Here is a 22,941-nt window from a genome sequence, read left to right as displayed (position 1 = left end):
TTGCTCAAATCTTGAAGAATTCATTTTCGCATAAGATTAATTCAAGCTTACAACTCTTTTTGCACTTGATCTTTCCATTTTGTCATGGATCAGATAAATTCAACTGTTCAACTTAGACTATGAAGATATTATGACAATAATTTATCGAGGCTGGAAGGCCGTGAAAAAGTTTTAGTTACTATTTGAACGGAAAACGACATTTCCCACCCAATGTTTGCAAATGACACTTTGCCACCATCAAGTTTCAAAATGACACTTCCACCCTTTGTTAGGTTATGTTATGTTTTCGTTAATATTTTATTGAAAAGACAAAAATACCCTTAAATATTTTATATAAATTTTTATATTTTTAATTAGCCAAAAAGTCAAATATTAAAAATTCAAAAAAAAAAAAAGAAACCACCTAAAAAGTTAGGAGTAATGCTATAAATCGTTTTAAAGTTAAATAATCTTAATATTTATTATATGCATTAATATCATATCACTATTATTTATACGTTTTCATTTTTACTAATTAACATAAAAAATCAAATTCCTATTATTAATAACAAAGAAAAAAAAAAAGTATCTTATATTTGGACTAATAGATAATCGAATAAAGACTTTGAATTAACTAAATTTAATTATAATAAAACTATTTAAGGGTATTTCATCTTTTCAGTAAAAAATAAATAGAAAACACTAACAGAACCTAATGAAGGGTGCGAAAAATGTCATTTTGAAACTTGATGGTTGGGTTTCATCAAAACTTGGGTGGGAAAATGTGTGTTCTCCCCTATTTGAACATTCAAAAGTTGTATATTAAACGAAACTGACCTTTCTAAATGTAAATTTTAGAGTTGCATATGAAAAATTACTTTATATAAAAAGATAAAAGATTACATTAAGAGAAGCAACCTAAAAAGGAGGCCAAATAAATGAACTTGGTACATGATTGTTACATAAAACAGTGAAAACACGTCCATGCATACCCTCGGATTCATCAATTGCATAATATTTTGGTTTCTCTCAAAGACTGAAATCTCACAAAAAGGTTTTGCCAATGGTGTCTTGCGGCTAAGAAATTCATAAGACACGCGATGCATTGAGGTCGTGACTTTGGTTTGGAAAGTAAGCAAGCAAATGCTATTCTTGAAATAAGAGCAATATCCTGCATGACCATTGTGTCCGAGGGGTGAAAGGCGTGGGTCTAACAGATCAAGAAGCATCATATTTGGAGAGAAGAAGATGATACTGATGAAAGTAGTTCTCCTGGATGACAAACCCATCAATGCTTCAAGTGCCACTACTCCAAAACTATAAACATCACATTTCTCAGTCACAATCATGGTGTAAGCAAGTTCTGCACAGAAAGTTAGAAATCCTTAGAAGAAATAATAACATCTCACTAATTTACTTCAAAAAATTAATGATATCAAAATGTAACGTTTATATAGATTCTAAAGATGTCACTTCGATTATAACAGGCTCATATATTATGAGAGAGTATGAGTACTTCACCTGGGGCTATATATCCATAGTTCCGGCTAATATGGTTCTATTGGAGGAGTCAGGATGTAGAAGTCTAGCCAACCCAAAGTCAGCAATAATGCTTCCAATTTGAGTTTAGTAGAATGTTGTGCTTGATATGTCACGATGAACAATTGATGGAGTGCATCATGATGTAAGTAAGACAAAGCATGCGCCATATTCTTAACTATGTTCACCCTTACTCAATCCAACTCAATAGCTTCATCATCGTTGCGTAGAACACAAAACACGCTTCCCTCTCCATGTACTCATAAATTAAAAACATGCATTTTTATGCAAACAAAATCCATAAAGCTTAATATATCGATGTCGTAAGTTGGATAGTACATGGGCCTCATTTTGGAAATGTTGAGGAAAGTTGACTCCTCGGTTTCCAGACTATGAAGCTTCTTCAAAGCAACTACTCGCCATTTGGCAGTTGTGCCCTATAAACACTACCGTAACCCCAGTTCCAATGCAGTTTGATGTCAAAGTCCTGTTGCTTCAACCATGTCTTCAAATGCAATTTTCCCATCATAATTCCAAATTGACAACACATCTCTAGCGTTGGTTGCCCTTGTCTCGGGTTTAGCTTCTTCATCCTTACATTTAAGGAGAATCAAGAATCCAAATATGAAGATGCTGACAAATATGGGATAGGAAGCAAAATTTAAGAGAAGGAGACAACTTCTTTGGGGGTTAGAAGGAGACACCTTCTTAGTGGGTTTAGAAGATGTAAGACTAGGACAAGCGGAAAAGCCCTTATCAACTAGGCCCCATAAATCTTTGTTACCAATAAACTTTCTGGTCCTTGATATTGCAAATCAATTGGAATTTCACCTCCAAAATATTATATGACAAGTCAATGTAATACAAACGATGAAGGGATTTAGGGATGGTTCCAGAAAGATAATTGTGCGAAACATCTTATACATGTAATATGAGATAATAGTATCCAATTGGAGAAGGTATGTTCCCTGTGAGTGAGTTGAATGACAAATCAAAATGATTAGCTTTTAAGGTAAAAAGATGGAATGCTTCCGCCAAATCTGTTTCTAGAGAGGTTTAGGTATTCAAGGGTGAGAGTTTCCACTTGCATTTGGTTATGACCAGAAAGGAAATTTGAGGAAAGATCGACATGTTGAAGATTAACTAACTGAATAAACTCATTGGAATGGAGTGATGAGTTGATTATGACTAAGAGCAAAATGGTTAGATGGGTTAAAAGACACAGATGTGAAGGAATAGGTCCAATTAGGTTGCTATTACTCAGATCTAAGAAAGTTAAATTCTTTAGATTGCCAAGTTCAGGAGGTAAGAAACCTCCAAGTTTGTTGGAAGAAAGATCTAGGTATTCCAAGTTTGTCAAATGACCAATAGCTGAAGTGATCGATCCAGTGAATTTGTTAATGACAAATCCAGTCTCATGAGATGTTCAAGCTTCCAATTTCTGGAGGGATGACACCTTTAATTTATTTGCCAAAAAAAAAGGCAATTTAATTACAGTCACCTTTTAGTTGAAATGATTAAAAAAAAAAAAAAAATCGCTAGCGTACCTGTAAGTATTATTGGACAGGGAGAGGAATTCGAGTTTGAAAGTGCACCAAATGTGATGGAATGTATCCGGAGAGAGAACTATTTATGATACTGAAATTTTAAGGTTGGGAAAGCAAGAAAAGTTAATCCGGCTAAGCTCTCCTTCTATGTACGAAAGATCTATGCATGATGCTTCTTGCCGAATTGCAAGTGGATACCAACCCATTTGCAATGATTTGAAATATTGTTGATGGATCCCACCAACTGGTGTTAAGTAAAGCCTCTCTTCTCTTAATTGTAAGATGACAATTTAGATGCTGCTACAACTTTATCAGAAATATTAATATCAACATAACATGTAAAAATAGTAGCCCCTATAATCAGCACTGTAGAAGTGAAGGAATGAACACCATGTTTAAAAATAGTGCCCATTAATCAGCACTAATATAACATGCATGCACTTCCACAAAAACATCTTGACCAAATACAAAATCGTCCAGCGGAAACTTCATGACATAGCAAACCGTGTCAGTGGAATTTAATGGCGATCAAAACAACACAGCTAGGGCATGATTTCATGCACTAACATTGAAAAGACAACTGAAGTCAAGGTTTTTTGGAATCATTAGTCATTAGGATGGAACCTTGACGATCTTCTCCAATGCACATTCACAAGAAATTATGACCATTGGCCAAACAAGTAGCCATCAAGAGTAAGCTTCGGGTATCTAAGTCCTTTCCATTAGAGTCGATTTTTGTGTAATCCAAGAAGATAAAGAATTATAGGCAACCCAGGTCAAAGCTTAAGAACATTAAATTATTGGAATTTTGGCTTCTAAATCTCTTGGCTTGTAACCTGGATTTGAACATGAAAGAATTAACTGAGGATGATTCATGGTCACCTTTTAATCCCAATGTTGGTGCGGGATTTGCAGCTAAAGTGATTGCCTTAGGCCTCCCTTCAATCAAAGCTCATTTAAATATGAATTAATGGTCCTCGTATTCTCACCATATCATTGTGAAAACCCCAACTGGTCAGCCAAGCTATTATCAGTCCACTATAGACGTTAGTTCAAACTCAAACCCAACTATAATTAAGCACCAAGAAATGGGTTAGCTTTGAACATAAAAAATTAGGCTGTGGTCAATTTTTTATTTAATTCTTAAATTCTACCTCTTTTTTATTAAGAGTTCATTTTTTCATAAATTCTACCTCTTTTTGACTTAAGAGCCCTTTTTACTCTTAAATTTACACTATTTTTGACTCAAGAATCCTTGGACCTTAATAAACACTCCTACAATTAAACAAGTCTTTGAGTATATTAGACTATGGTAGACAATCTGAGTTAAAAGTCTTTTTGGCTTTTTTTCTAGGAACGAAGTGGAGCAAGTTGTCAATTGTGACAATTCATTTATAATTTTAGAAAGACTTATAGTAATCCGTGATATTTTATTGTTCAGCAAAAACTTCCACGCATTGTTTCATAATAATTGGAAGATTGCAAGAATAAGAAAGGATTCTAAGGGTGTAAACCATCATATGATAGACAAAACAGTCAAATTTTGACCAGTTGGTAAATGAACGGATGGAATTTCACTGATAAAATAGCTAACTTGTTTATGGATGATAAACATCTAAAAGATGAAAAGAATTTAAAATAAGCAATCTTAAGGCACAAAACCTGCAAAATATCTGAGACTACTCCATTCAGGCCTTAATCAATTATAAGAGCTCCCCCTCCATGAGAGCCTATTATCTTTGCTATTGGATTAGTCAACTCCATTGCTTTGGGGCAAACCTCAATGTGCTCAAGTTTCTCCTGTTCTTCAGCTGCAGCCCACTTGCAGCGCTTCACCGGAAACAGAGTTGCAGGTGTTGGCTGCGGAGAGAGAACATAATGGAACCTAAAAGACTAATGCTATAAGACCAAATTCAAAATCCTTATGATGAATCTTCAGTGACATCAACTAATTTTTCACACCAGCCACAGGAAGCCCTTTGGAGATAACATTTCAAATCAGAAACATGCATTACACCATAAAGCAGTTTCTTTGGGAGACAGAAACCGAAAGTAGCTAAAACAGACAAACCTGAAACTGATGTACTGGTAGAGCATCATAAAATTCATGGGCAATTATGACTGGTGGGACTGGAAAAAAAAAAAAGCAAATAGACGAAATTGATCAAGGGGATCAAAATGTCACATCGTAACTTTTGAAAAAATTAATAACATGAGATATTGTTCTTATGAAAATTAATAAAGATACATATTTGTAATTATTGTCTGACACACGAAGAAGGTCAAACATGAGAGTTCCTCGACTTGGACCCAGCTCAACAAGGTTCACTCTGTTTGGCTGTTTCATTTGCTCCCATAAACACATGGCCCAAACACCAACTATCTGAATTTGCATCAGTCAGACAAAGAATCAATTGTTTTGCGATAACCAAACAACATAAGTTAAACGACCAGCACTTTACAGTACAAACGACTCCTTGAATGAAAGTCTAATGAGTTACAAGGAGACAGTAGTAAGACAGACCAAGAGAAGTCACATTACCTCTCCAAACATCTGGCTTACTTCAGGTGAGGTTATAAAATCACCTTCTGCTCCAAATACATCGCCATTGATATAGAACCCAGCCTTAGGATTTGTCAGAACTTCCTCCATATACTCTGCAACTGAGACTGGGACACCACGGAACTGGAAACCAGCAATTATTACAAATCAGCTTCAAGTACAAGGAGCAACTTCGCATGTATAGAAAACATAGCAAATTTCATTATGCTCTGCTAATGCCTAACCACAAAATGCCAAAGTAGACATGATGGAAAACTTTGCAACCACTTTTCCCCTGGAGCTTCTTAACAATTAATAAAAAAAACAAAATCTTTTAGCTTCTAGATAGCAACTAAACAACTTTAACTCATTTTAAAAAATCCACTATACCTATGGATTAGTTGTCGTAACTTAAAGCAAACACAAAACGCTGTCGTTTTTGTGTTTCTCTCTTAAAGAGAACGAATATCTATACACTTTCCCTTTGTCTCTTAAACACTCTTGAGCTACTGATTCACTTAAGTAGCAAATTCTAACTGTATTGCCATTCATTCAATCAAATACACGAAATTGAAGCTTTGTTTTTCTGTTATTTTTTCTCTCAATTTACGAATTTCACTTGGTATCAGAGCTATCGACTAACGTCAATGGCGAACATCTCAAACTCGAATCAATCTGGTACAAGTCTTGAGAAAATGATTCTCAACTCTTCCAACTCAATCAGCAGAGCTTTTCCGTCAAGTCTTCAAGTTGTTACTCCAAAGCTGACCAGAGAATAACTACGCGCGACAATTATCGGTTCTGGAAGTCACAAGTTCTGTCAGCGGTGGGAGCTCACGATCTTGAAGATCATCTTACAGGTCTTGTCCCTTGCCCTCAACCTTTAATTACTGCAGATCTTGAAGTTTGAATGAGTTAGGAGAAACTAGATCAAAGGAGAAAGTTAACCTAGCTATATTTCTTGGAAAAGAACTGACAAATTTTAGTGACTTGGCTATATCGTCGATCTAGAAGTATGTTTGCTTTGTGTCAAAATGTCAGTCATCTACATCAATTTGGCTAACCCTAGAAAGTGAGTTCTTAAATGACTCTAAATCCAGAGCACTTCACCTAAAAACCTTACTCCAAACCACTCAAAAAGGAAAACTAAGCATTAGTGATTATGTTAAAAAGTGAAAGGAATAGCCGAAAGTTATCAGCTAGTGGGTCAAGTGATATCTGATGAAGATTTATTGCAGTTTATTTTAGATGGACTAGGCCCTGAATTGATGCAGTTATTGTTAACCTTTTCAAGAATTGAGTCCAAATTCGACTCAGTAACCTTACAAGAAGCACAATATTGCTTCAGAAGTATGAAATGAGAATAGAGAGGTTAATTCTGCAGATTTTCTCAATAGTTCTGTCAACAGTTCTGCAATATGGCTGCTTAAGTACTCCAGGGGTCTCATACATCCACAACTATACCAATGATATCCACTGGTAGTTTGCCTGTAGCACACAATTTTCCCTTATCCAAACTACTGCTGGTTCACAACTGTATAATCAATACCCTGCTCATGTCAACTATTCAGTTCCATGTAAATGCTTTAAGTGATCAGTTTAATGCATCAGCCTATATGGGGCAGTATGGAGCTCCTATGCAAAACTATAGACCACCTAGCATTCCTTTTTTTGGTAGAGGTAGAGGAAGGGGAAATCCCAAAGGAAAACCCATTTGTCAAGTTTGTAACAAAATGGGCACACTGCTGTGCAGTGTTATCATCGGTATAACTCTACCTACAATGGAACCCTCCACAATTTGGGAGTACAAACTATGGAGTAATCAAGTTGGTATTGGTTCTTCACCATCAACAACAACAAAAGCCATTTCTTGCCTTTGGTCCTAACCTACATTATCATGGAACTCAAAACCATGACAACAATGGTGGTTATCAACAACAGCAGTTTGTCTCACCCTTTACCAACAACAACAACCTACACCAACCATTAATCACACACCTCAACCTTTAACTTACTAGCCAACAAACACAAACTCATACAATTTACCTGCTCAACACAATCCAGTCAGCAAACACTCCTCAATTCCCAATCAGCAAAACATCTTCAGCTCCCAGTCAAGCCTATTTTGCTGTTCCCCATTCCCTGCCAAATAACCTGTCTCCTTTTCCCACTCACACAACTCAACTACCATCCAAGATCCAGCCTGGTATTAGGATTCTGGAGCAACAGATCATTGTACTTCAGACCTGAACCAATTAAGTGCAAGTAGGAGCTATGATGGATTAGAAACAGCTTCAGGTTGGCAGTGGTGAGTTCCTTAACATCTCACATGTTGGTTTTTCCCTTACCTAGTACATTGCAATCTAAATCCTATTTGAAAAATGTGTTGTGTGTTTCTCGTATTACAAAAAATTTACTTAGCATTTCCAAATTTACCAAGGATAATAATGTTGTGGTTGAATTTTTGCTGAATGTTGTGTGGTTAAGGACAAGGTTACCAATCAAGTGCTGCTGCAGGGAGATCTTAAAGCTGGGTTGTATCAATGAATTTTCCATCTGCCTTTCCTCACTGTCTCCACCTGTTAATACCTTCTAGTCGCTCCAAGTCTCCTACTCAAGTTCCATCCAATAAATCCACTAATGCCAAGAGTACATTAGGTAGTTTAGGATTTGTTGAAGTTTTTCCAAAAACAGCACAGACAGTTTAGATTCTGTTGAAGTTTCCAACTATGTACAGTCAAAACTTAGTTCTAGTCAGTCCCTTTTTATACATGTGTTAAGAATAACAATGAATCTCATGTAGCTGATTTACTTCTAATAATTGTATTCTTTGCTGAATAATAAAAATACAGTTCAATGCCATTCTGTTCCCTTACATTCTACTACTGTGTGCATTGATTTGATTCTTTGCATTCTTTACATTTTGCTCAACTACATGCTAATAATTTGAATGATACAATCTCTAATAATTCTACAATAGATGCACTGCATTTCATTCACTTGTGATACTTCACTTGCTCTTGACAAAACTAAATATTCATCTGCTGGTCTGTTACATACTACTTCTTTATTCATTTTTGATTTGATAATGATACATTACACTCTAAATTGCATGACTTAGTGCACCCTGTCCAACAGCCTAGTCTCTGCATAGTTAAAACCAGTAACCCTGCTTTACTTTGGCACAAAAGAGTTGGTCACCCTCATGCTGAGGTGTTTCACAAAAACATGGAACAACTTCCCACCTTTAAGAACTCCAGCATATCATCTACATTGCCTTTTTGTGATGCTTGTCACTAGGAAAAATGCATAGGAATAATTTTCCCCTCTCTCACTCAAGAGCTACTTCTCCCTTAGAACTTGTGCACAGTGATGTTTGGGGACCAACCCTATAATGTCTGTTGAAGGATTTCGATTATGTGCATTTATAGATGACTTTAGTAGGTTTACCTAGCTCTTCCCTTTAAGGACTAAAGTGAAGTGTAGATCCACCCTTATTAGATTTCATCACTTAGTTGAGAGACAATTCAACACCAAACTTAAGTGTCTACATTCTGATCAAGGAGGAGAGTATAAAGGACTTATTTCTTATCTAACCAGTTGTGGAATTCAGTTTAGACACTCTTGTGCCTATGTGCATCAACAAAATGGTAGGAGTGAGAGAAAGCTAGACATGTGGTGGAAACTGGACTAACTTTGCTTGCTCATGCTTCAATGCCTTGCAATATTGGTGGAATGCATTTGATACAGCAGTGTTTTAATTAACAGAATGCTCTTCTGTTCTGAATTTTATTTTCCTTATCAACTCTTATTTCATAATTCTCTTCTTTATTCTACTTTAAAAGTTTTGGTTGCACTTGCTATCCTTATTAAGAGATTATCATCAGCATAAGTTCAATTTTCATTCAGAAAAATGTGTTTCTTAGGATATAGTTTGGTTCATAAAGGGTACAAATGTTTAAGTTCTAATGGTAGAGTTTATATCACACCAAATGTTAAGTTTAATGAGCTGAAATTTCCTTTGATGACAAGTTTAATCTATCAACTCTACTCCAACATTTCAGTAGAGTCTCATACTGCCACACCTATAATTAGCTTTCTTTTGAGTCTGTTAAAACCTCAAGTTCTGCTGATACAACCTCTGCTGATGGATCTCTACCTGCCCCTGTATCTTGTGGTCTTTCGAATTCTGCTCAGCAAATGATCAGCATGATTCAACCTCAGCAGTTAAATCCTCTTCTCCTATCTCTGATACAATCTCGTTCAAAATCACCTCTTTACAGCCCTTTCTTGAAATGATATTTTCCTGTTCAAACTCTCAATCTCAGTTATCAAACTCACTCAAAATTGTCCTTTAGTTGTGGATTTTACTTCCTACTCTACCTTACTCCTCACAACTCTACCAGTAATCAGTCCTTTCCACTGCCAACCTGAAGCAGTCCTAAACTGTCACAGTCTACTGCTGGCCCACTATTAGTCAGTCACAATACATCCAATGACAACAAGAACCAAATCCCAGAGTTCTCCCCACCAAAACTTGGCTTAATATCTTCCTCCCTGCTTGTGTTCCTGAACCATGCTGTTAAAGAGGCTTACAAAGTATTGAATGGCAAGAGGCAATGAACAATGAATTTACAGCCTTACTAAGAACAATACCTAGTCTTTAGTGCCTTCTACTGGTGATATGAATATTGTAGGCAATAAATGGGTATTTAGAATTAAGTATATCAAGATGGATCTCTACAAAAGTACAAGGCTAGGTTGATGCTAAAGGGTTTCAGCAGATCTAGGGCTTGATTATTTTGAAACATTCAGCCCGTTTTAAACCTTCCACCATTAGAATAGTTGTTACATTGGCTGTCACAAATGGGTGGGATATTCAGCAAATAGACATCAATAATGCTTTTCTGAATGGACATCTGAATGAAACTGTATTCATGCGACAACCTGAAGGCTTTGAGCATCCTCAGTATCCTGGTTTTGTCTGTAAGTTAGAAAAATCCTTGTATGGTCTTAAACAAGCACCTAGGGCTTGGTTTGACAAGTTAAAGGAAGCTTTATTGAGTAAAGGTTTTCAAAATTCAGTGGCAGATTCTAGTTTGTTTATTTTTCAAGAAGGTGATCAAAAGACATATCTCTTATATATGTTGATGATATCTTGATAACTGGAGGGAACACAAATTTTATCCACACTTTGATCAAAGATCTTAATGCTCAATTCTCACTTAAAAGCTTGGTTCAGTTCACTACTTTCTTGTATGAGGCTGTTAAAAATGATCAGGGTATGCATCTTAAACAAACTAAATATATTCTGACTTGTTGGTGAAAACAAGAATGGCAGATGCACACCCTGTTCTACACCATTAGCAGTAGGTACCAAGCTGTTGCAGGTGACAGTGAATGCTTTAAGGATCCAACTTTGTATAGAAGTACAGTGGGAGCATTGCAATATCTCACACTCACCAGACCTGATATCAGTTTCATCGTTAACAAATTAAGTCAATACTTGCAAGCTCCTACAGAAATACAATGGCAAGCATGCAAAAGAGTTCTTCGATATCTCAAAGGAATCAGAATCATGGCCTTCAGTTTAGGCCAGCAGCTTCTTTAAACGTTGAGTGTTATGCTGATGCGGATTGGGGCAGCAATCTTGATGATAGAAGGTCTACTAGTGGATATTGTATCTTCTTAGGTCCCAATCTGATTCAATGGAGCTCGAGGAAACAAAAGGTAGTTGCTTTGTCCCACCGAACGTAAATATAGGCACTAGCTCACACAGCAACTGAAGTTGCATGGTTGAAGATATTTTTTTCAGAATTAGGCTGGTTTTCCTCAGGCACCTGTTATATGGTGTGACAATCTTAGTGCAGGGGCCTTGGCTGCCAATCCTGTATTTCATGCCAGAACTAAGCATATTGAAATTGATGCGCACTATATAAGAGATCAAGTATTGGCTAAACATTGTTGGTTCAATACGTTCCTACAAAGTTACAAATTGCTGATATATTAACAAAGGCACTCTCTACAGTTCAGTTTCAAGAATTGAAGGAAAAACTTACTGTGATTTAGTTACCCTGTTCTAGCTAAATGCTCTACTGAATTATTTTCTGCTGAAATGTTTGATTGAAATCAGTGATCTGCTGTAATGATTCCTGCAGATTGTAGTTTGTATGAATTTGAGAAGTTGATGAATTCTGCAGTTTGTTTTTTTTTTTGTTTAAAAAATCTGCAGATGTGCTTCAATAGATGATGAAGTTTGCAATGTATTCTGAAGTTTGTGTGGTGTTGTCTGGTGCTTGCTGAAGATTGGTGTTTTACTGGTGGTTCTCAGTTGCAGTGATCATTGGATGTTAAGTTCTAGTGTAGTGACTGCTGGATGATGGATTCTGGTGCAATTATTCTGAAGTTTGTGTGTGTTGTTCTGTTGCTTGCTGAAGATTGGTGTTTACTGGTGTTCTTCAGTTGCAGTGACTGTTGGATGTTAAATTCTAGATAGTGACTGCTGGATGATGGATTCTGGTGCACTTGTTCTTGTGAATTTCACTGGTGTTAAGTTGAAATTCTGATGCAGTTTTAATCTAGTGTAGTCCATCTAAAATGTTCTGATGCAGTTGCAGTTCATTGATCACTGTGAATGTGGTTTTAGTGAAGAAGCCGAAATGTTCTGATGCAGTTGCAGTTCTGATGCAGTGTTTGGTTCAGTTGCACTGGACGATGTATTCTGCAGTTTGTGTGTACTGGTGTTCAGTTGCTAAAATGTTCTGATGCAGTTGCAGTGTTTTGGTTCAGTTGCACTGGACAGATGTATTCTGCAGTTTGTGTGTTACTGGTGTTCAGTTGCTAAAATGTTCTGATGCAATTGCAGTTCTGATGCAGTGTTTTGGTCAGGTGCACTGGACAGATGTATTTTGAAGTTGTGTGTTACTGGTGTTTAGTTTGTAAAATGTTCTGATGCAGTGCAGTTCATTGATTACTACTGCATGTGTTTTAGTAAAGAAGTGAAATGTTCTGATACAGTTGCAATTCCTGATTACTGCTGAATGTGGTTTAGTGAAGAACTTGCTAAAAATACTACTGATTAGTTGCAGTTCCTGATTTGCTGAATGTAGTCTGGTGAAGATTGAAGCAATGGACATTGAATGTTGGTCTTCTGATTACTGCTGAATGTTTTTTTTGGTGAAGAACTTACAAAAATTTTTTTTGGAGGCAATTTGTTTGAGTGGCATGTGGATTAAAATGCTAGGTTATGGAAACCTGGACCAGGGAGTTAGATTTGAGTGGGCATGTGGATTAAATGTCAGAATTCAAAAGTTAAGGGCTTAGCAAATATTAACTAAGCAAACACAAAACGCTATCGTTTTGTGTTTCTCTCTTAAAGAGAACGAATATCTGTATCACTTTCCCCTTTGTCTCTTTAAACACTCTCTGAGCTACTGATTCACTTAAGTAGCAAATTCTAACTGTATTGCCATTCATTCAATCAAATACACGAAATTGAAGCTTTGTTTTTCTGTTATTTTTCTCTCAATTACGAATTTCACTTAAACAAATGGAAAATTCAACTTGATGATGAAGCCAAGATTGCGATGTTAGGAAAGTATGTGATAAGTGAGACAGACAAACGGAAAATCCAAGAAGAGAAAAAGGCCTAAAATAATGGCAGAGGATTTTCAGGTTCTGGTGCTATTTCCTGTTTTAGTTGTTAAACTTGTAACTGATAAAATTTAGTTCTGTAATCTTTTTATGTACACAGAGTGAAGCTACCAACTTGAGAGACGACATTCCCAACTTGAGACAAGACATAGAGAGAGGATTTCCAACTTGAGGGTGAATGCGGGGAATATCGCCAACATGAAAGAGGATATATTTGATCACAGAGAGGATTCTTTCGACTATAGTGAAGATGGCTCTACCAATCTCTGAGATAAATGCCTTAAAAGTATGGAGTACTACCTCCTCCATGCTGCCTCACCCTTCAACATCCAGAGCTTTATAATCACTCCTACATTGCATGCTTCATATTTAGTATTCTTAGTTTGGAATTTATTGGTTTCTCGGATATATACTTAGCTTTTCTTGCTCCATTTTGGATTTTTGTTTTGTGGAATAGCTCATATATAGAGATGAATATATCTTTTGTGGAACAGCTGACTCTTAATATCCTGTTAAATGACAAGACTGAATTATATTATTGATGCCGCAACGCTATTGAATTAGTAATTATCATAGAGTGAATCTTGAAGCAACAGAATGATCTAAGATTCATATGTAATGGTGATTAACTTTCTGTAAAACATGATTTAGCAAATACCAAAAAGTACATCATAAAGGTAATATATTAAAAGGTGACCCAGAAGACAAAATCAGATCTTCAATTCAATATTGCAGGAATATTTGGTAACATACTCATAAGAAATACAAACTTTTAAATTTATTGGTAAGAGCATAAATTACTAAGTACAAAAGCTTAAAGTAGCTAGCTTTACAAAACTGTCATGGTAATTCAAACTTCATTGAAATGGAACTGGAACACCTGCTTTTTGTTGACAATGGCCATTGCCAAATACCGGGTACCCATTCCAATAGATGGTCATCAGGTCCTTCCCAAAAGGGAGCTTCACTGTCACCCACAAGACACCAATATCCCATCCTTAGAGACTCAGCTTGCTCTTCTGTGCAGTTCTGTAGTAGCGCTTTCACTGAGAAATTTATTCCATGAGAACCAAGAAACTGGGACTGAGTAATCGGGCCATGGACAGACACATTCTCTGAAAACATGTTGGAAAACAATGATAATTATCTTCATTACTCGCTTTCATGCTTGAAGTACTTCAATAAGGAAGAATTTAACAAAACCAAATGACAAGGTTCTGCACCTGAGGCTTCCTCAGCAGAATGCCTAACAGAAGAAAAATCAACATATGCACTGAGATCGGCAGTCCCAGGATATCAAATATATTGATAAATTTATGTTTCCGAATTGCCTGGCTTAGGGTTAGGAAGAAATTGATAAGTGGAAATAAAAAGGGGAACAGAAGATTATATTTGCAAGGTGTCTAATGGATCAATATTGACACCAAATAATCTTATCTTACAAGTTTCAGCAAAATGATGACGAGATGTGTACTCCTCATGAAACAAGAAAGTACACAAAATAACTATTTTTTTTTTTATGACACAAATATTCGTAGAACCATATGTGATGATATCAAACATTTTCAAATGTCAAGGTCTTTTGAGCTTAACTTTTGGGTAAGTTAGAATGTTAAACGTCCTCATAAAATGCATGCACTTCCACAAAAACATCTTGACCAACTACAAAATCATCCAGCAAAAACTTCACGGCATAGCAAACCGAGTCAGTGGAATTTAATGGCCACCAACAACACAAGCTAGTGCATGATATTCCATGCACTAACATTGAAATAGACAACTGAAGTCAAAGTCTTTTGGGCTCATTTGTCATTAGGATGGATCCTTGATGATCTTGTCCAATGCACTTCCACAAGAACAGTATGACCATCAGCCGGACAAGTGACCATCAAGAGTAAGATTCACGATATAATCTAAGTCCTTGCCATTAACGTCGATTTTTGCGTAATCCAAAGAAGATAAAAGAAGTACAAGCAAGCCTGCTCAAAGCTTAAGAACATTAAACTACTGGAATTTTTGGCTTCTAAAATCTCCTGGCTTTTAATAACATGAATTTGAACATGAAAGAAATTAACTAGGATGATTCATGGTCACCTTTTAATCCCAATGCCCGATGCAAGGGCTTCGCAACTAAGGCAATTGCCTTAGGCTTCCTCTTGGCTGATGGGGTAATGTGGTTTAGCTCATGGGGTTGTACTTCCTGGGGCTTCACAGGCAGGGCACCTACAAGAAGATGAAGACAGTTCATGCAGTTTACAGTGTATTACATTGACTCCACTTTTTTGCTAACCCAATTCTATTTTATCCCAAATTTCATATTATAAGTGAATTGCCATTATATGTGGTATTGACATTTAAATAAAATGATGACACATTAATTACAAAAAAAAAAAAAAATAGATTACCCTTTGGCAGAACTTGTAGCGTTCTTATGTTTTATTCAATGTATAATATTGATGAGATATAACCAAATTAACCCATATAACAAAATAAATGAAAACTATAAACTGTGGATTAAAGTGTCAGAATTCAGAAGTTAAGGGCTTAGCAAATATTTAACTNTATTGAACTCTTAGGAGTTAAAAGTGCTTATGAAAGAAAGTTGGACTAAGCCTAGATTGTAGTTTGTAATGAATTAAAGTTGGATGATTATGAAGAGAAGTATAAACATAGAAGTATGAGTTTTAGAATGGAAAAGATTCATATTCTAATTAATTAATAAGTATAATAAATCTCAAAATTAATGAAATTAAATGGAATAAATATGCCAATTATTAAATGCTAAGTAAATGAATCATTAATGATTGGTCTAATCATATATAAATAGGTCAATACTTTTTGTGTGCTTGCCGCTGCTGGTACATACTACTAATGGTCAAGCTTTTGACATTGTTGGACTGTTTTTTTGCTTTATAAGAAAAATTATTCTTTCCTTTACATTCTTCGTCTTCTCCATGACTTGTGAAAAAAGTTATTCTTTCGTTCACATTGAATATGGGAGAATCTCATAAACTACCCCAAGAAAGTTATCCTAATATAAAAAAAAAGGCCTAATACCAAAGGCCACATAGCCCTAAAAAACTCTGCAGAACCCAAAGGGGAGACCATGCAATGAAGAAAAAAATTGCTGCCACCAGCCCACGCAAACTTCCCACAGAACCAGCCCAATCAACTTGTCCACACAACCAACCCACTTAAACGAACCTCGCACAACAGAGTCCATGCAGAACAGAGCAGAAGGCTGATGCAGTCGGCCCATGCATCTGCGAAACCTGCTCACACAACCAACCCATGCCAACAGCCCACACACAACGCCCACGCAACCTACCTAGACAAATTGCCCTTTAAGCAGCAAAAAGCCCACGGCCCAGCACCAAACAACCCACCATAGGTTTCAGGACAGACGTTATCAAAAAAGGAAGCAAATATCTTCTAGTGATCTTACTAATACATACCTGGAAATGGAGCAAATCCTGGTCAACATTAAGAGGCACTAATCTCAGAGTGTTGGCAGCAGAGTCAGGTAGAACTCATCTTGTCCACCACCAATCCAATAGGCGTGCAAATCACTGATATTTTCTGTTGAGATTCAAGTTGGCACACGTCAGGTGTGAGATAGCTTAGTTAGTTAAGAATCAGTTATGCTGACCTATAGTTAGTTGAGAATCAGTTATGGGATAAGCTTATGTGCGTGTGTGTGTGTGTATATATATATATATATATATATATATATATATATAGCAATGTAACAAATTTTCTTATCAATGAAAAATCATTCTTTACATTACTCTTTCTCGAATTCTTTCTTGTTTTCCTTCTTCTCAATTCACTTGCCCCTAAATTAACATGGTATCAGAGCTAGATTTTAGGGCTTGAAGACTCTGAGAATTTGCAGAAATTCAATCAATTTCACTCTGCTTATTTTATCTTCATTGTCTTTTAATCACTGCTGATCTTCACCAGATTTTTTTTTTGGACTTCATTTGCTTGAAGATTCTTTTCTGATCTCCTTTTCTTCGATCAAGATCATTTTACTTCAATCAAAATGGCTGTTGCTACTAACACAACTGATGGAGAAATGTTATCTTCTTCGAATAATTCAAATGATCAATCAAGTTCATCAATTGACTTTAGTCATCCACTTTACCTGCATCCTTCTGACACTCCAGGTGCTATTCTTGTTTCTTTTCAATTGATTGGTGTAGATAACTACTCGTTATGGAGCAGATCTATGAGAATAGCACTATAGCTAAAAATAAAATTGAATTTATTGATGGAACTTGCACAAAAAACAGTTTTCCAGCTAGCTTACACAATCAGTGGGATAGGTGTAATGCTATAGTTCTTTCCTGGATCATGAATTCAGTTACAAAAGAACTTCTAAGTGGCATTGTTTATGCTTCAAGTGCACATTTGGTGAGGAAAAACTTAAAAGAAAGATTTGATAAAGTGAATGGATCCAGAATTTTTCAATTACATAGAGAAACTGTGACCTTAGTGTAGGGAACTTCATCTATTTCCACATATTTTTCTAAACTGAAATTGTTATGGGATGAGTATTCATCTATTGTCCAACTTTCTTCATATGAGTGCTCTATGTCAAAGATTTATGTAGATCACATGCAGAATCAAAGCTGCTCCAATTCTTGATGGGTTTAAATGAATCTTACTTGCATGCTAGAAGTCAAATTCTCATGATGCAACCCTTGCCATTAGTTAACCAAGCCTACTATATGCTTGTTACTGAAGAAAGTCAGAGGAATTTAACCACTGCTACTATTGTTGAGTCCTCATCTGAGCCAACAGTTCTCTATTCATCATCAAACTAGCAATCAACTAAACCTAAGAAAAATTGGAATATAATTTGTGAGCATTGTCATGTGAGAGGACACAAAAAGGATAACTATTACAGGCTTATTGGCTACCCTGCTGACTTTAAACTCACCAAAATAAAGAATTTTACTCAGTCTTTAGCAAGTAATGTTACCACTGTTGAATCATCTGATCACAGTAATTCTATAGCTACTCCAAATAGAACTCAAGCAGCTCCAATTTTCTCTAAAGAACAGTATGCAGAGATATTGAAATTGCTTCAAAAGGAACCGGAATTACCTCCAAGTGATGCACATGTCAATGTGGCAGGTATTTACTCTTATTTCTCATCATTAGATCATGGAACCTACTGGATATTAGATATAGGTGCTAGTCACCATATGACAGCTTCTTTAAACACTCTTAGCAACTTGATGGGGACAACTTCTCCTTCTACAGTTAGGCTACGTAATGGACATCACTCAACTATGACACATATTGGATCTTGTCACATTGGTCCAGATCAGAAACTAACTAATGTGTTATTTGTACCAGATTTCAAGTTTAATTTGATCTCTATATCAAAGCTCACCAAAGACTTATCTTGCTTTGTTAGTTTCTATCCTGATTTTTGCATATTTCAGGGCCTCTCCAATGGCAAAATATTGGGGATTGGTAAAGAATCAGAGAGCCTCTACTTCTTCATGCCTTCTCATGACTCAATGGCTAATACTTCTGCCTTAAATAATGTTTTGCCTGTTTCTTGTTTAGCTTCTGTAAGCCAGCTTTGGCATAAACGTCTTAGCCATGTGCCACATGCAAAACTGAAATATTTTTCTAGAATAAAATCTTCTGTTTCTGATGTTGATTCTCATTGTGACATTTGTCCTCTTGTCAAACATGTAAGACAACCTTTTCCTGTCATTACCACAAGAGCTTCTGCTTGTTTTCATTTGTTGCATATGGATGTGTGGGGACCCTATCATACCCATACACATAATCATCATAAATTTTTCCTTACAATAGTTGATGATCACTCTCGGATTACTTGGGTTTTTCTCATGACACACAGGCATGAAGTTATAGCCCATCTTAAGAGTTTTCTTACTCTTATCAAGAACCAGTTTTCAGCTTGTGTCAAATACATTCGAATAGATAATGGTTTAGAATTTCTTAACTCTTAGTGTACTGCACTCTTCACTTCTCTTGGGATTATTCATCAGAGTACTTGTGTCTACACTCCTCAGCAGAATGAGGTAGTAGAAAGGAAGCATAGGGATTTGCTTAGTGTTGCTAGAGCCTTGAGATTTCAGGCCTCTATTCCACTTAAATATTGGGGAGAATGCATACGCACAGCTTGCTATATCATTAATAGACTTCCTACTGATGTGCTCTAGGGCAGTTCACCTTATGAAATTCTATTTGGTTCTACTCCTTCTGTTGATCACTTCAAGGTTTTTGGGTGCTTGACATATGCTTCTAATGTCAGTTCCAGAGACAAGTTTGGATTCAAGGTTGTGCCATCAGTTTTCATGGGATATTCTTCAACACAAAAGGGTTACAAGTTACTAAGCCTACAAGATTTCAGTTTCTTTATCAATCAAGATGTCAAATTTCCTGAGCACATATTTCCTTTTCAGATCAAACAACATTCTTGTGTCCTATTATTTCCAAATGATCCCTTCACTACAACATATTTTGATGACTTACATCCTATTATTTTGCCTTCTATCAACCCTGAATCTCTTGCTCCACACTCACCAGATTCACCTTTTAGGCCTGAGACTTCTGTTCCTTTTCTTGCCCACTCACCTGACTCTTCTGCTGGTCTTGATCCTTCAGCTACATCACCCTCATCTCCAACTTCAATGCATGACCCTTTAACTGTTAGAAGGTCTACTAGATCACACAAACCTCCAATTTGGCTGCAGGACTATATCACACCTTCTGCTCATTATTCTATTTCAGATTATGTTTTCTATGCTCATCTCTCTCCAGGTTATAGATGTTTCTTATCTTCCATCTCTTGAATCAGGAAGCCCGTTTCCTTTGCTGAAGCTTCTCAAGATTCCAATTGGATTGATGTTATGCAGACATAAATCAATGCATTAGAGGCCAACAAGACTTGGGTGCTTGTTCCTCTTCTAGCAGGCAAACAGCCTATTAGCTGCAAATGGGTCTACAAAGTGAAATATAACTCTGATGGCACTTTAGAAAGATACAAAGCTAGGCTTGTGGCTAAGGGCTACAACCAACAAGCTGGCATCGACTACATATAGACCTTTTCCCTAGTGGCAAAAATGGTTACAGTCAGGTCAGTCCTTGCATTAGCTTCAATTCATGCTTGACCGCTCTTCCAACTTGATGTATATAATGCTTTCTTGCAAGGAGATCTCTATGAAGAGGTTTATATGTCTTTACCTCAAGGATTTGGCATTCAGGGGGAGAATCACATGGTCTGTAGATTGCTCAAATCCTTGTATGGATTACAGCAAGCAAGTAGATAATGGAATCACAAACTTACTGAAGCACTAATCAGAAATGGTTATTCGCAAAGTAAATATGATTACTCATTATTCACCAAACGAGAAGGAAGCAACATAGTCATTTTACTTGTCTATGTTGATGATATTTTGATAACAAGAAGTTGCATTAAAATGATTGATCAGTTGAAGATTATTCTGCAAGACAATTTTGAAATCAAGGATCTTGGTCATCTTAAATACTTTCTTGGAATTGAAGTTGCTAGGTCCTCTGAAGGGATTGTTTTGAATCAAAGAAAGTATGCACTTGAGTTGGTTTCAAAGGTTGGATTATCTGCTGTAAAGCCTGCTGACACCCCTCTTGAATAGAAGTTGAAATTGACTTCATATGAGTTTGATAAGAAATTTCCACCATATGAAAAGGATGAGTTGTCAACAGATCCTATTATGTTTAGGAGAATGGTGGGAAGATTGTTATATCTGACCATGACTAGGCCTGACATTTCATTTGTTGTCCAGACCTTAAGTCAATAGATGCAGTCTCCTAAACAATCACATCTCGAAGCAACATTACGAGTTATAAGATATGTGAAGAAGGAGCCAGCTCTTAGGTTGCTTATGTCTGCAAAAAGTACAAAAGAGCTGGTAGCATTCTGTGATTCAGATTAGGCTTTTTGTGCTATAAGTAGAAAATCAGTGTCAGGTTACTGCATTAAGATGGGAGATTCTCTTCTATCTTGGAAATCAAAGAAGCAAAATACCATTGCAAGATCATCTGTAGAAGTAGAGTATAGAAGTATGGCTAGAACTGTTGCAGAATTGATTTGGTTAACTCGTTTACTTAAAGAACTTGATGTTGAAGCCAAAATTCTAGCATTGCTTTACTATGATAACAAAGCAGCTTTGCAAATTGCAGCAAACTCCATGTTTCATGAAAGAACAAAACACATAGAGATAGATTGCCACTTCATAAGGGAGAAAAATCAAAATGGCTTGATACTTACAAAGTACATACCAACTAGAGAACAATTAGCAGATGTAATGACAAAAGGCTTGGGAAGGTTACAACATGAAAAATTTATGTCCAAGCTGTGTATGAAAAATATTCATAAGATGCCAACTTGAGGGAGAGTGTTGAGATTCAAGTTGGCACACGTGAGGTGTGAGGTAGCTTAATTAGTTAAGAATCAGTTATGCTGACTTGTAGCTAGTTGAGAATCAGTTATGGGATAAGCTATATATATATATACACACATAGCAATGTAACAGATTTTCTAATCAATGAAAAATCATTCTTTACATTACTCTTTCTCGAATTCTCTCTTGTTTTCCTTCTTCTCAATTCACTTGCCCCCAAATTAACATTTTCAACATTAGCATGTGGGGAGAAATCGTTTTTGTTAGGCTGTAAAAGTGTTCCTGGAGGTAATATTAATATATTATTAGGAGGAGATAGTACCATAAATAAAACTAGCAACTCGTGGAAATTGAAGAAAATTTATATCTTGATTCCATGCTTTATACACATACCATGTTCTTCAACAGAACAAAAAATGCAGAGAGATCCATCAGAGTGGACATAGAATCAGTCGATGAGCATGCCAAACTTAATATGAATGCTTTGAAATCTATTAGTTCCTAGACATTGTAAACATCTTCTAATCTCAAAGTTTGATCCTAATGAAAAGAAAACTGCCATTTATAAAGTTGCCATTTGGTTCAGTGTGCTTAGTTTTTCACGACCCTCAAATTTTTTGGTTAAAGAAACAAAAAGTGATTATAGAAAACAAAAATTTGGATCCCCTTACGTCTCGCATACTAAACGAGCGCTCTACCATCAGACCTACATCCCCATTTGAAAGCTAAAGCCTATAATAGTTTTTTATACTAACAACATCAATTAGTTAAGTTTGTGTAAGTTCCCACCAAAACAAAAGCCATAGCCACTGACAGTGACGATCAAACTGCAACAAAATGCTACTTAGACGACTTACTACAACATTCCAATTCTCTACGTGTCCTCTACACAAAACATCTCTCAATCCTCTTCTTCTTCTTCTTCTTCTTCTTCTTCTTCTTCTTCTTCTTCTTGTTGGAATCTTAACTCCTAAACACTCATTATGTCAAACACTTAGATGATCACATAGAGAAACCCCAAGCAGCTCCCAAGCATTAACGGGCATGTTTTGTGCTATCAAGATGAATTTTTCGCATGTGAATGCAAATTTTGAAATTGAAATGGTTATACAGTTAGTTTGACTTGATACAAGAACATGCCACATTTGATCAATAGGTATAGTTGATTTTATGAAATGAGTTAAAGATGATTCAAAATGGGTTGCAAAGTTGGTAATATAATCAAACTAAAAATATGTGGTTAGGTGTA

At 36.2% G+C, this 22,941-nt stretch overlaps 1 pseudogene; it reads right to left on the bottom strand.

The window, feature by feature from the left end:
• Window positions 1-1,997: 1,997 nt before the first annotated feature.
• On the bottom strand, window positions 1,998-5,745 carry LOC116123018 (annotated as a pseudogene).
• Window positions 5,746-22,941: the final 17,196 nt, after the last annotated feature.

This window comes from Pistacia vera, unplaced genomic scaffold, assembly GCF_008641045.1.
Source record: "Pistacia vera cultivar Batoury unplaced genomic scaffold, PisVer_v2 Contig14, whole genome shotgun sequence".
Classification (NCBI taxonomy): domain Eukaryota; kingdom Viridiplantae; phylum Streptophyta; class Magnoliopsida; order Sapindales; family Anacardiaceae; genus Pistacia; species Pistacia vera.
This window is presented reverse-complemented; position numbering and strand designations above follow the sequence as displayed.